The 13482-nt window shown below is 41.2% G+C and overlaps 1 pseudogene across 1 annotated transcript; it reads left to right on the plus strand.

Moving 5' to 3' along the window:
• The first annotated feature begins 1122 nt into the window (after nt 1–1122).
• Nucleotides 1123–2685, plus strand: LOC308354998 (ADP-ribose pyrophosphatase, mitochondrial-like; annotated as a pseudogene). Its single transcript has 2 exons — nt 1123–1148; nt 1765–2685. The product of its transcript is annotated as an ADP-ribose pyrophosphatase, mitochondrial-like (transcript).
• The last annotated feature ends 10797 nt before the right edge of the window (nt 2686–13482 follow it).

Genomic DNA, 13482 nt, shown 5'->3' on the forward strand with positions numbered 1-13482 from the left:
TTTCTGGGTTTCAAGCCTTCTGGAGTCCTGGCTCATTTAGCTTAGGTTTCTTTAAGAGGGTGATGGATGACTTTTCAACAGCTGCCTTGCATTGTGAGGGTGATAACTTCAAATGGTTAGTGACCTACCCTCAAGCACACGTGCACACATTTTGAAACTTTTCTGAAGTTAAGGAGATGTGTTCCTAAAATAATACCAACGATTGCATAAACAAAGCATTCTCTGGTCAGGTAATCTGAAAAATACTAAGTGAAACAGAATTAAATAGTTTAGGCTTGGTCGGTTTTTTTTTTTTTAACCGGAATTCATAGGATCTTTCAAACAGTAATGTGAACCCTGAATTTCTAAGGGAGGGTGGTGAAATATGTAGAATTTCCCAAACATGTTTGACCATCAAATCACTTATGGGAGTGGTGTAACATGGAACAACCTGTAGGAAATGCTAAATATCCTTTGGGTTTCAATTAGAGTATATATAGTATTCCATTTGTTCTAAAACTATCTGTTTCATGTTAAGATATCCTTCCCTAGGGTTTGTTTTCTTGGATATAATGACTTAGCTAGTGCCTCTCCTGCTCATTATTTATCATTTTAGGATCGAGATGCCATTATTTCTCAGCCTGAATTTCTCTACACAGAGAAATCGTAGGTTGTTTAATTCTGACCTCATATCTGAGCTGCTCAATTCCCATAATTATTGCAACTGTCCTGCTATTTTCAAGGTGCAGGGTCAAAAAGGCAATGATAATTAGAGTAATGACAAGTAGCATGTCTGAGTGCATACAGTGGGCCAGATTCTGTGCAAACAGATTTACGTGTAACATCCCACTTAATTGTCAGCACAACCCTATGAAGTGGATATTATTATTTCATGTTACACATGAGGATTCTGAAGTGAGTTTAAGTAACTTAGCCCAAGAAGGTCCCAGGGAAGGAGGGGAAGCTGACATTGAACTGGATCGTGCTCGGCTCTTAAGGAGTCCAGGGCCCTTCCCTTCCAGTGTTAGTTCTACCACTGGAATCCTTTAAGAGCAGAGGTCATGTGGTCCAGACCTCAATAGAATCTTCTGTGCTTAACACAGCTCCTGGCATGCTATAGCCAATACTTCTTTGAAGAGAAAGATGAAGCAATTTGCCCAAGCCATTTGGTGAGTAGATGGTGGACCCAAGATTTGAACCATCTCCCATACCTTGTGCATCATGGATTTCCCACAAGGACCATGTTCTGTGTACCAAGTGAGCTCTCTTCCTCCCGTGAGGTTGCACTCACTAGGGTTTTGGTCCTCCCAAAAAAGGCATTTTGTGTTCCCCCTCTACCCATCCGCCAACCACCTCACCTGCCACCCCAAGCCCACTCCTTCTGCCCTCTCCCAAACACACTGTGGTTCTGGACCTAGGGAACTAAATCTACCCCTAATGGCTAACACCTCGGTAAGCATGAAAGCACTTTTGCTGTCGTTGGGTGCTAATTTTGTTGGAGCTGTTTGGGCGATGTTCTCAACCCTAGCACTTCGCATCTGGAAGCCCTTCCATATGTCAAAACCTTTCAGTGTAAAATGAAAAAGCATGCATGGCTGGGGTGGCAGGGCTTGCCCCCCAACCCCGGGACCCCCCCCCACACGACCCCCGTTCACGGTCGGTTCCACACGCGGTTCTGCACCCCTGAGCTCCACTGAAACCCCTGCCGCTGCGCAACAGGGAACGCCTGGTAAAGTGGTTAGCCACGGTGTCTCTCTCTGTGACCTTGGCCTCTGTGGCCTGCAGGCCCAGCAGCTGCCCCAACATCTCCGCTGGTTGGAACCCGCCTTGCTCAGGTGGGTTTCCTCCAAGCTTCATCGTGTCAGATTCGAAGGCCGCTGCTGAGAACCCCCACAAGAAGGCCAGGACCTCTCCATACCCTGGCTCCAAAGTGGAGGGAAGCCAGGTCCTGGACAAGAAAGTAAGCCGGCAGGTTGAGTGGCCAGAGTACAAGTCTGTCGAGTACACGGCCAGTTCTGTCTTGGCCTGGTCCATGTGGGCAGACCCTCCGGTGGGCGACAGGAACTTCTCTTCTAAATTCAATGAGGATGGGCATGTTGAAAGGAGCCAGAATGGTTTGTATGAGGTGGAGAATGGCAGACATAGAAATCCCGCAGGCCGGCACAGGCTGGTAGGCAGAGGGCTTCTAGGGTGGTGGGGTCCCAATCAGGCTGCAGATCTCATCTTAACCAGGTGGAAAAAGGATAGCAAGGGGAAGAAATTTACCCATCCTGTTTCTAAGAGGAATGTCCTGTAATTTGTAGCCATCAAAAGGAAGGACTGTGGAGAATGGGCCATCCCAGGGGAAATGGTGGAGCCAGGAGAGAACATTAGTACCACACTGAAGAGAGAATTTGGGGAGGAAGCCATGAACTCCTTACAGAAATCTAGAGCAAAGACCCAGGAGCTGGAGAAACAGCTGCACAAACTATTCAATCAGGAACACTTGGTGTCTATAAAGGTTACGTGGATGATCCCCGCAACACAGATAACGTGTGGATGGTGACAGAGGCTGTGAACTACTATGGTGATACAGGTGAGATAACTGACCATCTTTGTCTGGAAGCTGGTGATGAGGTCCAGAAAGTGAAATGAGTAGACGTCAATGATCAACTCAAACTTTACGCCAGCCAGTCCCAATTTATTCAGTTCATGGCTGAGAAATGAGGTGCCCATTGAAGGGAGGGCATGGACTCCAACGCCATGAATAGTGACTTGGAGTCTCCCAAAGCCCATGGCCTTCAAATGGACTTGGGTCTATATGAAACAAACAGCCCAGAACCTGCACTGAACAGGAAATGGAGGGAACTTTTTTTGATGCTTATTTGCAAAACTGTTCGCCCTATGAAGGCTTTGTGTCAGGGAATAATAGTAGACAAATATAGGCGATCAGGATCAAAACCATTTTGGTTTTCCAATTGGAAGAGGAATATAGTCACTTGTTGTATACATTGTATACTTGGCTGGTAACCACATTATGCAACTAATGCTCTTTGAAGAGTCATAGTTGATACAAAGATAACTTCTTACCAACTGTAACCTTTTTTTTTTCAGCTAGCTTGCATTTGTCACTTTTTTTCCCCCCTACTGATGTGTTCGAGTGTGGTCTAATCTAATGTTGAGCCTGATTTGGGGGGATAACATTGGTTTTTCAAATTGAGCTTGAGGTGGACTTCTATTCATTGCCTTCAAGAATGAAAGCACTCTGGTTATTCTTGTTTTTAGGATCTTTAGTTTTATGGGAAAAGTTTCATCTCTATTTTATTCATAAGGATCAAGTACTTATGAATGAGCTAGAAAAACAAGATGCAGCAACAAAATGAGCTTAATATCCAGCCCTCTGGTTATGAGAACTATTTCTGAGCAGAAGGGACTAAGCTCAGGATATGTGTTTCCTCTCATCTCAGAAGACTCGATAAATGTGAATTTCTGTCATAAACAAGTCTTTGTCAGAAGATGTATGTAATCTCAGCCTAATAAAAATATAGTTCATTTCTGCCTTTTCTCAATTAAAAAATAAAATATATATGTATATAAATAGAGGTTTTAATAGTCAGTTTGCAAACACAAAAATGCTCCTCTGACAATAAAGAATGAGGGATTCCAGTAGCATCAAATAGATCAGAAATACATTTCTTTTTTTCTTGTCATCTAAGACAAACCTGTTAACTTTATTGGTATTTAATACAATGTATGGAAGATGAACTCAAGCCACTGCAATGTACCTTTTATGGCTGGGAGGAGAAGAGTATTGCAGATGCTGATAACTTTGTAAGAAAACACCTCAGTAACAGTAGCTAATGGCTCTATCCACTTTCTATGTACATATACTCTGTGAAGTGCTCTATGTGTAGTGACATTTATTTCCAAGGGATACCCTCTGAGGAGGGTACTTTAAAAAAATTTTTTTTAAATTAACATATAATGTATTATTAGCCCCAGGGGTACAGGTCTGTGAATCATCAGGCTTACACATTTCACAGCACTCACCATAGCACATACCCTCCCCAATGTCTATAACCCAACCACCCTCTCCATACCCTCACTCCCCCCAGCAACCCTCAGTTTGTTTTGTGAGATTAAGAGTCTCTTATGGTTTGTCTCCCTCCCGATCCCATCTTGTTTCATTTGTTCCTTCCCTACCCACCCACCCCCCCATGTTGCCTCTCAACTTTGAGGAGGGTACTTTTATGTCCCAGGTTGGGCTCCCTCAGGAGCAGTCTCTGAGGGGGAGATTGACACTGCAAGATGTTTTTTAGGGACAGGTCTTGGGACGAACTCCTGGGGAAGGGAGGAGAAGGAAGCCGGACAGGGTAGAGTGAGACGTTGAAGTTGAAACCCAGCGAAGGCATCAGCCACCCCCACATGGAGCTCTGGAGCTGGAAGGCCCTTCTGGCTGCCCTGAATTGGGAGTTCAGGCCTTTAATCCCCATGTTGACCAGTCACTGGATGTGGGCTGCCCCTGAAAGGAGTTGCAACCTTGGGAGAGACAATTTCCTCAGCCAGGGCAATCCCCACAGAGGGCTGACAGCTGAAGGCCATCTTCTGGTAACACTCTAAGCACATATTGAGGGGAATCTGGGAAAGGGGAGAGCTCGGGCATTACACATATTACACACACCACATATTCTTATCCCAGCTTTACAGATAACAACAGAGGCACAGAGAAGTTAGAGAACTTGAACTAAGTTGTACAACCAGTCAATGTTGGTGGGAATAGAGCATGGCCCATGGGGTGCCATGGCTTACCTCCTTGACCACTGTACCCTATTCCCTCCTGCAGTTACACTCCTGTAGTCCCCAGGTTCCCTGTGCGGTATTCCTTTAAAAAAGAAAAAAATTACCATTATATCTCTTCCTACATGCACATTTGGTTGAAGTTCCCTTTTCTAAACCCGAAGGCCATATACCTGGTCTCTATTGTTCTTCTCCTGAAAGATGTATTTACATGGGTGATGATGATTATAAAAAGGTTTGCCCGTGTTCATGCTTGGGAACAAATTTAATACATTGCTTTTCTTTGTGACTTCTATAACCGCTTGTTTCAGGATGGAGCCATTTGTCCTATGTATTAGTCTCATTTCAGTAACTCCTCCAGGTTGAGATACGCTCCCTGTCTATTCGAATAATTGAGGCACCTGGTTGGCTAAGCAAATTTTGAATGTTCCTCAACCTACTTTTTTTTTTTTCAAAATGTAAGCTCCTAAAAGGTAATACACTTTTGCTTACACATACACACACACACGTGCATGTGCACATATGTACACACATATTAATCATTGCAAAAAACCCTGAAATAATTAAGGTCTAATGTCTCAATTTTAATATAGCTAGAACGGAGTTCTTGATTTTTCCCCCCCAAGAACTCCTGATTTTTTCTCCCAAGAAAACTGTTCCTCCATCAATATCCCCTGGCAACTTGCACCCAAATCTACACAAGTTGCACAAGAAAACAAGGAATTATCCTAGATTGCTTTCCCTCACTTCCCACATCCAATCCATCTGCAAAGTTTTGCTCCACTTCCAACAAAATATATCCCAAATCATTCCCTGCTTTCTGCCCTCACTGACCACCCTCGTCAAGCCACCACGCCTCCTTCTCTAGACCTACCGCAATCACAATCCTCACAGGACCTCCTCCTTCCACTCTTGTCCTCTCACAGGTCAATTTTGACCAAAAAAAAAAAAAAAAAAGAAAAAAAGAAATGACACTTCAAAGAATGTCAGTCACAGTGTGTTCCATCTCTCTTAAAACCATGCAATGGTTTCTTTTTGTACCTGAACTAAAACATGACTCCTTACCCAGGCCTACCTAGTCCCTATGCTCTAGTCTGACCTGGTCCCATTCCACCCTGGCTTAGTCTAGACTTTCTCTACCTGTCATACTTCCTATTTGCTTCTGCCTCAGAGCCTTTGCTTTGCTTTTCCCAGCCTAGAATGTCCCTTCCATATCTTCACAGAGTGGGCCCCTTAGGTCAGTCAGATCTCATTCAAATAACATTTCCTCAGAGAGAGTTTTCCTCGCCACTTAATCTAAAGTAGCCTCTCCAATCTATCTCCGACCTTGTTTTATTTTCTACATAGTTCTTAGCACCAGCTGAAATTATCTTGTATATTTCTGTCTGCTTACATGTGAGTCTAGGGATTTTTTTCTGTCTTATTGTCTGCTATACCATCAGCATCTAGAATAGTGTCTGGCATGTCCACAAATCACACACAAATTACATACTTTTTCAAGGTATATAAATATGATCACATTATTCTTCACCTAACTTTCTTATTTAAAAAGCATTTTATCTTGAAATAATTTTAAACTTGCAAAAAAGTTGCTAAAGTAGTACACAGAGTTCATCACCCAGTGTCTAACAAATGTTGAGAACTTATTTATACAATTATTGAAACCTGAAGATAAACATTTGATTTAATATTTTTTTTTACTATTCACTAATCTATAGATCTTGTTCAAAATTTGCTAATCATACCACTAATGTCCTGTTTCTGTTCTAGAATCCAATAATTCCACATTTCATTTAGTTGCCATGTCTCCTTTTTTCCTCCAAATCTGGGAAAATTCTTTTTGCCCCTCATGACCTTGATACTTTTCAAGGTGCTGGTCAGTTGTTTGGCTAGAATGTCCCACAATTTGGATTATTCTAACATTTTCTTGTGATTAGGTCAAGGTTATACATCTTTGGCTCAAATACCACAGATGTGATGTTGTTTGGCTAAACTTTTATACTGAAAAAATTAAGGTATGTTTTTCAATTTAACCACCACTAGATACAAAATAGTATATACTATATTTTATTAACATTTTTTTTTTTTTTAAAGAAGGCTCCACTCCCAGCGTGGAGCTTGAACTCATGACCCTGAGATCAAGAGTTGCCTGCTCTACTGAGTAAGCCAGCCAGGTACCCCAGTACATGCTATATTTTAAAATGTCACTGTGGAATTTCCAACCACTTTGTACTACTTTTAACCAGCATTTTTATATTTTTATACACACACACACACACACACACACACACACACTTGAATGTATGTATTCTAACTCTCCCGCTCCTTCTTCTCTGTTAGAGAGGGTGTCCAGGAAACTCTGAATTTCATTCACTACACTATTTATACTCTTTCTCGAAGTTCATGAGATGACTCTTGAATGATGTGTTGTACGATTCCATCAGTTACCTCTTTCCCCCCCAAAACTGAATGGGTGCTATTTTTGTTTGTTTGTTTGTTTGTTTATTTCTGGTCATGACTGGGATTCATGTATGGGAATTGACTGGCTTTTGGTTAATCTAGGAAGACCTCAGGCAGGATGACTAAAGAGAATCTTTTGGACACCACATGTCTCTCATCTCCTATCAGGATAATTCAGGTATGTTTGATGGCAATGGCAGAGGAGGAGCAAATGTCAAATGGAAACATGGAAGGGTTCTTGAGTCCCTGGCTCAGAATGGGCCCTGAGCCATTTCCCTGCAGTTTATTAGAAAAAGTAAGTCATGGGTCCACTGAGGTTTGATGTGTGGGGAAATGACTCTACATCTTTAGTGAGAAAAGTGGAAAGTCAAAGGGCATGGGCACTGAGACATGTGAAAATTGAGGTCATCTGAGCACTCAATGATCCCACTTCTATTGTGTTTTTTTTTCTTGTATTGGTTTTATTGAGATATCATTTACATATCATATAGCTCACCCATTTAAAGTATACAATTTGATGCTTCTTACTATATTCAAGAAGGTGTCCAAGCATCATCTCAATCACTTTTAGAACATTTTCATCACCCTGTAAAGAAACACTGTACCTTCTCCAAGATGCTTCCTCTGACTCCCACACTAGAGTTAATCCTTTACGTCCCTGTGTGGTCTTATATACATTGTTCTGTCGCAGAACTCAAGTGCAATTTATTTTTATTGAAGTCCAACCTGGTACTTGATTCAGTTTTTACATTCCCAGTATCTGGCACAGTGCCTGATTGATAGTAGATGCTCAATAAATATCCACCCCCCAAAAAAGAGATGCAAGGTTTTGCCAGCTCAACCCAGCAGTTTACCTACTGCCATTTCTTGGGCCTCTGGCAGAAGTCCAAAAATACGTGTTTATACTGGTGCAACTTTGAGCCACTTTCTACCCCTGGCAATGGTTGGGCAATTGTTCACTCTGATGAATCATTTCAGTTGCTCTCAGCCTATTGCTGAGCATTTCGGTTTTCTTCTTATCAGGGTCATTATCAAATAAGATGACAAACTATTGAAAGTGAAATTATGGGGAATTGCATAGTAATAGGGTGGGGAGGTTTGCTCCATCATCTGCTAGAAGTTTGGAACACACTGTTCCTGTGTACCTCCTGTTTCCTTTCTGTCTAGCAACAACAGGTACATTTACTCAGTGCCGGGGTCTGTGCGTGCATCAGCATTAATGCTTTCTTATCGGGGGATCTAACAAAACATTTTAAGACAGTCTTTGATGAAGTCAAAACAGATTTATCTATGGCACTTCAAAACAGCAGCTTTGTGAGAGCAGAGTCTAGGCTGTCTTTCCTTCTCAGCATCTACTATGGCTCATATGTATTTAATAAGATCCTGAATGAAATATAAAAGCTAAAAAACATGTATCATGAAATGCTTCAGAGTGAAATAGGGAGTCAAATACAAATAAAAGCCATTTTATTCAGCTCTGATGACTTTCTTAAAGCTAAGCTTGCATATGGCAGTATACTTTCTAGGTGAGAAAATTTTTGTCTTTTGGGAGTTCTTGTAAGATTTTGATAGTATACACTTTAAAAATGGAAGATTGTCAAGACTTTCCTCCTGGTTGCATGCACTGTGAATGCTAAAATCACATTTCAATGTGGCAAATTTTGCTCCCGGATTTGTCACTAACTGGCTGTAGGAACTTGGGTGAGTTGTCTCACTTCTCCAAATTTCCTTGTAGCTTATAAATTCTATAAGTGTTAAATTGACAGATAGATGCAATACTTTTATATGTATGTTGTTGGAGGGAATATATGGGCTTACACATTTATAAATATTATACATTTATAAAAAACAACTTTTCTAAAACAGTAATAAGAGTTTTTCCATGGAAGAAACCTGAATCCTGTTATGACTATAATTTCTTTTAAAAAGTTTAAGAACATTGGTTTATTAGTTATCTTTTAAACCTAGCTATATTACCTCAAGTACATGGCTTAAGACAGTATACATTCCTTATGTCATGGTATCTATGGACCAGGAATCTGAGAACAGCTTAGCTGTTTTAGGGCATTCAAAGGCTACAATCAACGAACTGACTGGGCTTGCTGTCTTCTCCGAGGCCTGACTGGGGAAGGATCTGCTTTCAAGCTCATGTAGTTGTTGGAAGTATTCAAGGTGTTCCAGGTTGTCGCACTAAGGGACCCAGTATGTTGCTGACCTGTTAACCAGAGGCTGCCCTCAGTTGCTTGGCCCTTGGCTCCTCTCTTGATCTGCCCATAACATGAAAGCTTTTTTCTCCAACAGCCAACAGGAGAGAGTTTCCTAGCAAAACGAGCAACAGTTTTACATAATGTTGTCACATATGTGCATTCATGCATATTCTGTCACATTTGCTGTGTTCCCCTGGCGAGAAGCAAGTCACAGGTCCTTTCAGTACTCAAGGGGAAGGGGTGACACAAAGCATGAACACCAAGACGCTGGGATCAAGGGGACCACTGTGGAGTCTATGTGTCACACTTGGAAAATTACAAAATGTGTATGAACAGTAAAGTAGGGTGAAATTCTAAGAGTGACATTATCCCCAAACAAGCACACATATAGACCTTGCAACAAGGGAAACACTCTGCTTCTCTCTTATCCTCCATTTCAGAAAATGCTGCCTTCTATAGCTCAGTCTTCAAACCTGGGGTATACACTTGGCTCTTCGCTTTCTCTAGGGAGCCTATTCCCAATCCAATCCACCAGTAAGATACCAAACATCACCCTTCTGTCTAGTTCCACTGCTTCCCCACCATTCACTTACCAATGTCTTTTCCCCTAAACACAGTTTGGCCACACTTCTCAACTGACCTTCCGGATTCCACTCTTGCCCTTTCTTATGATCCAATCTTCGTACAACAGCCAGGGTGCTTTTCTTTCTTTCTTTCTTTTTTTTATTTATTTGACAGACAGAGATCACAAGTAGGCAGAGAGGCAGGCAGAGAGAGAGGAGGAAGCAGGCTCCCCACTGAGCAGAGAGCCCGATGCGGGGCTCGATCCCAGGACCCTGAGATCATGACCTGAGCCGAAGGCAGAGGCCTTAACCCACTGAGCCACTCAGGCGCTCCCAGGGTGCTTTTCTTAACACATAAATCAAACCATGTTGTTCTCCTGCTTAAAATCTTTCATTAGCTTCCTACTGAATGGAAATAAAGTCCAAACTCCTTTATCTGATGTATAGGACCCTAAATAAACTGACCTCCGCCTATTTCTCTAAACTATTCTGTTCTATTATATTTCTCTCTATATACAACTGCATTGTTAATTTGTTATAATGACATATTTTAGATCTCATAATCCAAAAATAAATAAGATTAGCATTATTAAATCTAACCTAGAATACACTATCACTTGAACAGAATAAAATTAAGTTTTAATAAAGCTAAGCATTTGAGACTAAGCAAATCTTTAATGAAAGAAACATTATTTAGAAATAACAGCTTTCTGGGTGACCCATTGCTTCATATATCAGATAATTTGATCCAAAATGAGATATCTTAAATTAGATGCACTTTTGAAATAGTATAAAATCCCAACTTATACTACTAGCATACATTGAAACTAAAATAAGAGAACATGTTTATCCACAAAGCGGATGTTTATTATTCTGGGAGGGGGTCAGAAAAAATTTATTATCTCTGTGGCTTATTAGTTCAGCTTAATCAAAATTGGAGTTATAAAATCATGTCCACAATAAATTCTAAAAGTAGAATTACGCACGCATAGAAGTTAGTTTTCTTACATTTCTTATTAGTTAAAGCCAGGAACTTTCACTTTCTAATTATGTGGGTCCAAATGATTCATTTATCATAGACTACCCAAGCCACCCGGGTGTGTCCACCCAGACGAATTAAATCTGAATTAAATCTGAATCCTGCAGCTCAGTAGCTGAATGAACCTGCTCAGTATATTCAGACTTTCTGAGCCTCAGTTTGCTCATAAGCAAACAGGGTTCATAATACCTACCTCTTGAGTTATTTTAAGGATGAAATCCGGCAACTTACTTATTGGGACATTCACTGTAGGTACTCTGTATGTGTTGTCCTCTGTTTTTCATCACTGCTTGGCCAATCAACCTAATAGTAGCATAGATTGATCTCTTTTCTATTTCTAGGTCTTTTCTATTTCTAGGTCTTTTTTCTATTTCTTATGTTAGACCTAGGATCAATTTGGACAGAAGAACTAGAAAAGTATCACAAAGGCAGAATCATGAAGACCTCTCTGGCACAAAGAAAGAATAAGACAGAAGTCACCCAGCAATCCACGATTTCAACTGGCTGTGATAAATTACATAGGTGTGCTGAAGGAATCAGCATTTATTTGTGGATAGGTAAATCATGGACCATGACAGAACATTTTGGTAAATGATATTTTTTACTTATTGAATAATCTGTGCCACCGTACCCCTCCCCTGTGTTTTGAATGTAATGAATATTAATTTGAAATAGGAAATCTGTGTGGTTGTTTAGGGTATTTTAGAAAAATTGTCAAGTATTGAATGTAAGGCAAATTCATTACTCATTATATTTCTCACCAGAAGTAGTTGTTTTATCCGATGAGTATTATTTCATTATTATTTCATTTCCAGAGCAATAGGCCCTTTTGAATTTTTCAGATTACTTTTGGGAAAAAAGATATTGCAGTTACTTGCCATTTAATGGAGAAAATTCTTTTATGGCTTCTCACTTTGGGATGCTGTTATATTGTGTTGGCATGGTGTAGGGAGAATCTTATAAGTTCTACAAACTCTTGGTTGTTTTAACTTGGTCTTAGATTCTAAAATATCACTGTATAATTTTTAGCATGGAGAGGCACTGTTTCATTAATGTAGCTTGATTTGGTTAATAACCTACCAAAACAAACTCAATGAAAATTCTTTCACTTCCTTTTTTAACCCTGAAGCCAATAGCTTATTCCTTGGTTAACCATGGTGTGCAACAATAGAAGATATGTATTGCTCTCTGCCCAGTTCCTGGCACAGAGCTCCTCAAACCCATGTAATTCCCTAAGCGAAAAGAGCACTAGGAGTATCTTTTGTTTCAGTGAATTGACTCTGGGTGAGCTGGTTGGGTCCTGGATGGGGACTGGTCATGAGAAAGACAAAACCATGATTAGAAGCCTGGAATTTTCAGCTCCACCCCCTCATCCTCTGGTTGGGAGAGAAGGGCTGGAAATGGAGTTAATGATTGATCATGACTATGTGAGGAAGCCTCCGTAAGATCCCCATAGTATGGGGCTTGGGAAGCTTCCAGGCTTCCAGGTGGGTGAATATGCATACATCAGGAGGGCGACATATCTTAACTCCAGGGGCACAGAAGCTCCTGGGCTCAATCCACTCCCAGACTATCTCTTCATTTGGCTGTTCATCTATATCCTATCATATCCTTTAATAAACTGGTAAGCATAAGAGTTCTGTGATTCACTCTGGCATATTAACTGAACCCGAAGAGGAGGTTGTTGAAATCCCCAATCTATAGCCAGTTGGTTAGAAGCAAGGCGATCACCTGGGCTGGTGCCTGGAGCCTGAAGTGGGGGATCGGAGTTGGGGTGGGGGTGGGAGGTGGGGTAGTCTGTGGGACTGAGCCCTTAATCTGTGGGATCTGAGTTGTCTGCTGGTAGATAGTGTCAAAATCGAGTTAAACTGTAGGACATCCACCTGGTACTGGAGAGAGACTTGGTTGGTGTGGGGAAAAAATCACATATTTGGTGACCAAAAGTGAATTGCTTTGTGTGAGTAGTAAAGGAGAGTCATAAGGAAGAGACACACAGTAGGGAAGAATGGTGTTTTCCCCTGTAACAGAGGTAGAACAAACGGAATTTTCCAGTATATATGGACATGCAAATTCTCTCTTCCCTTTGGGTTTGTTGACGGGTAGGGTGACCAGCTGTCCCAGGTTGCTCAGGACTGTTGTGATTTTATCACTGAGAGTTCCACATCCTCAGGAGACCCTCAGCCTTGGGCAAACCAGGATAGCTGGTTGCTCTATCAGGTTAGTCAGGCAAAAATGTTTATTGAGGACCTACTATGTGCCAGGTTTAGAGTTACAGTGCTGAACAAAACACACACTGTCCCTGTCTTCCTGCAACTTAGAAAACTGTAGCTAGTCCATCCATATCACCTGGAAATACAACTAGGTTGAGTAAGCAGGCAGGGGGAGACTGGGCTTTGACCATGGTGTTGAGTGTATTTTAAAATTTTATTTTCTAATCAGTTACCACTGTGATGCAGGA

This window comes from Martes martes (genome assembly GCF_963455335.1).
Source record: "Martes martes genome assembly, chromosome: 14".
In the NCBI taxonomy this organism is placed as follows: Eukaryota; Metazoa; Chordata; class Mammalia; order Carnivora; family Mustelidae; genus Martes; species Martes martes.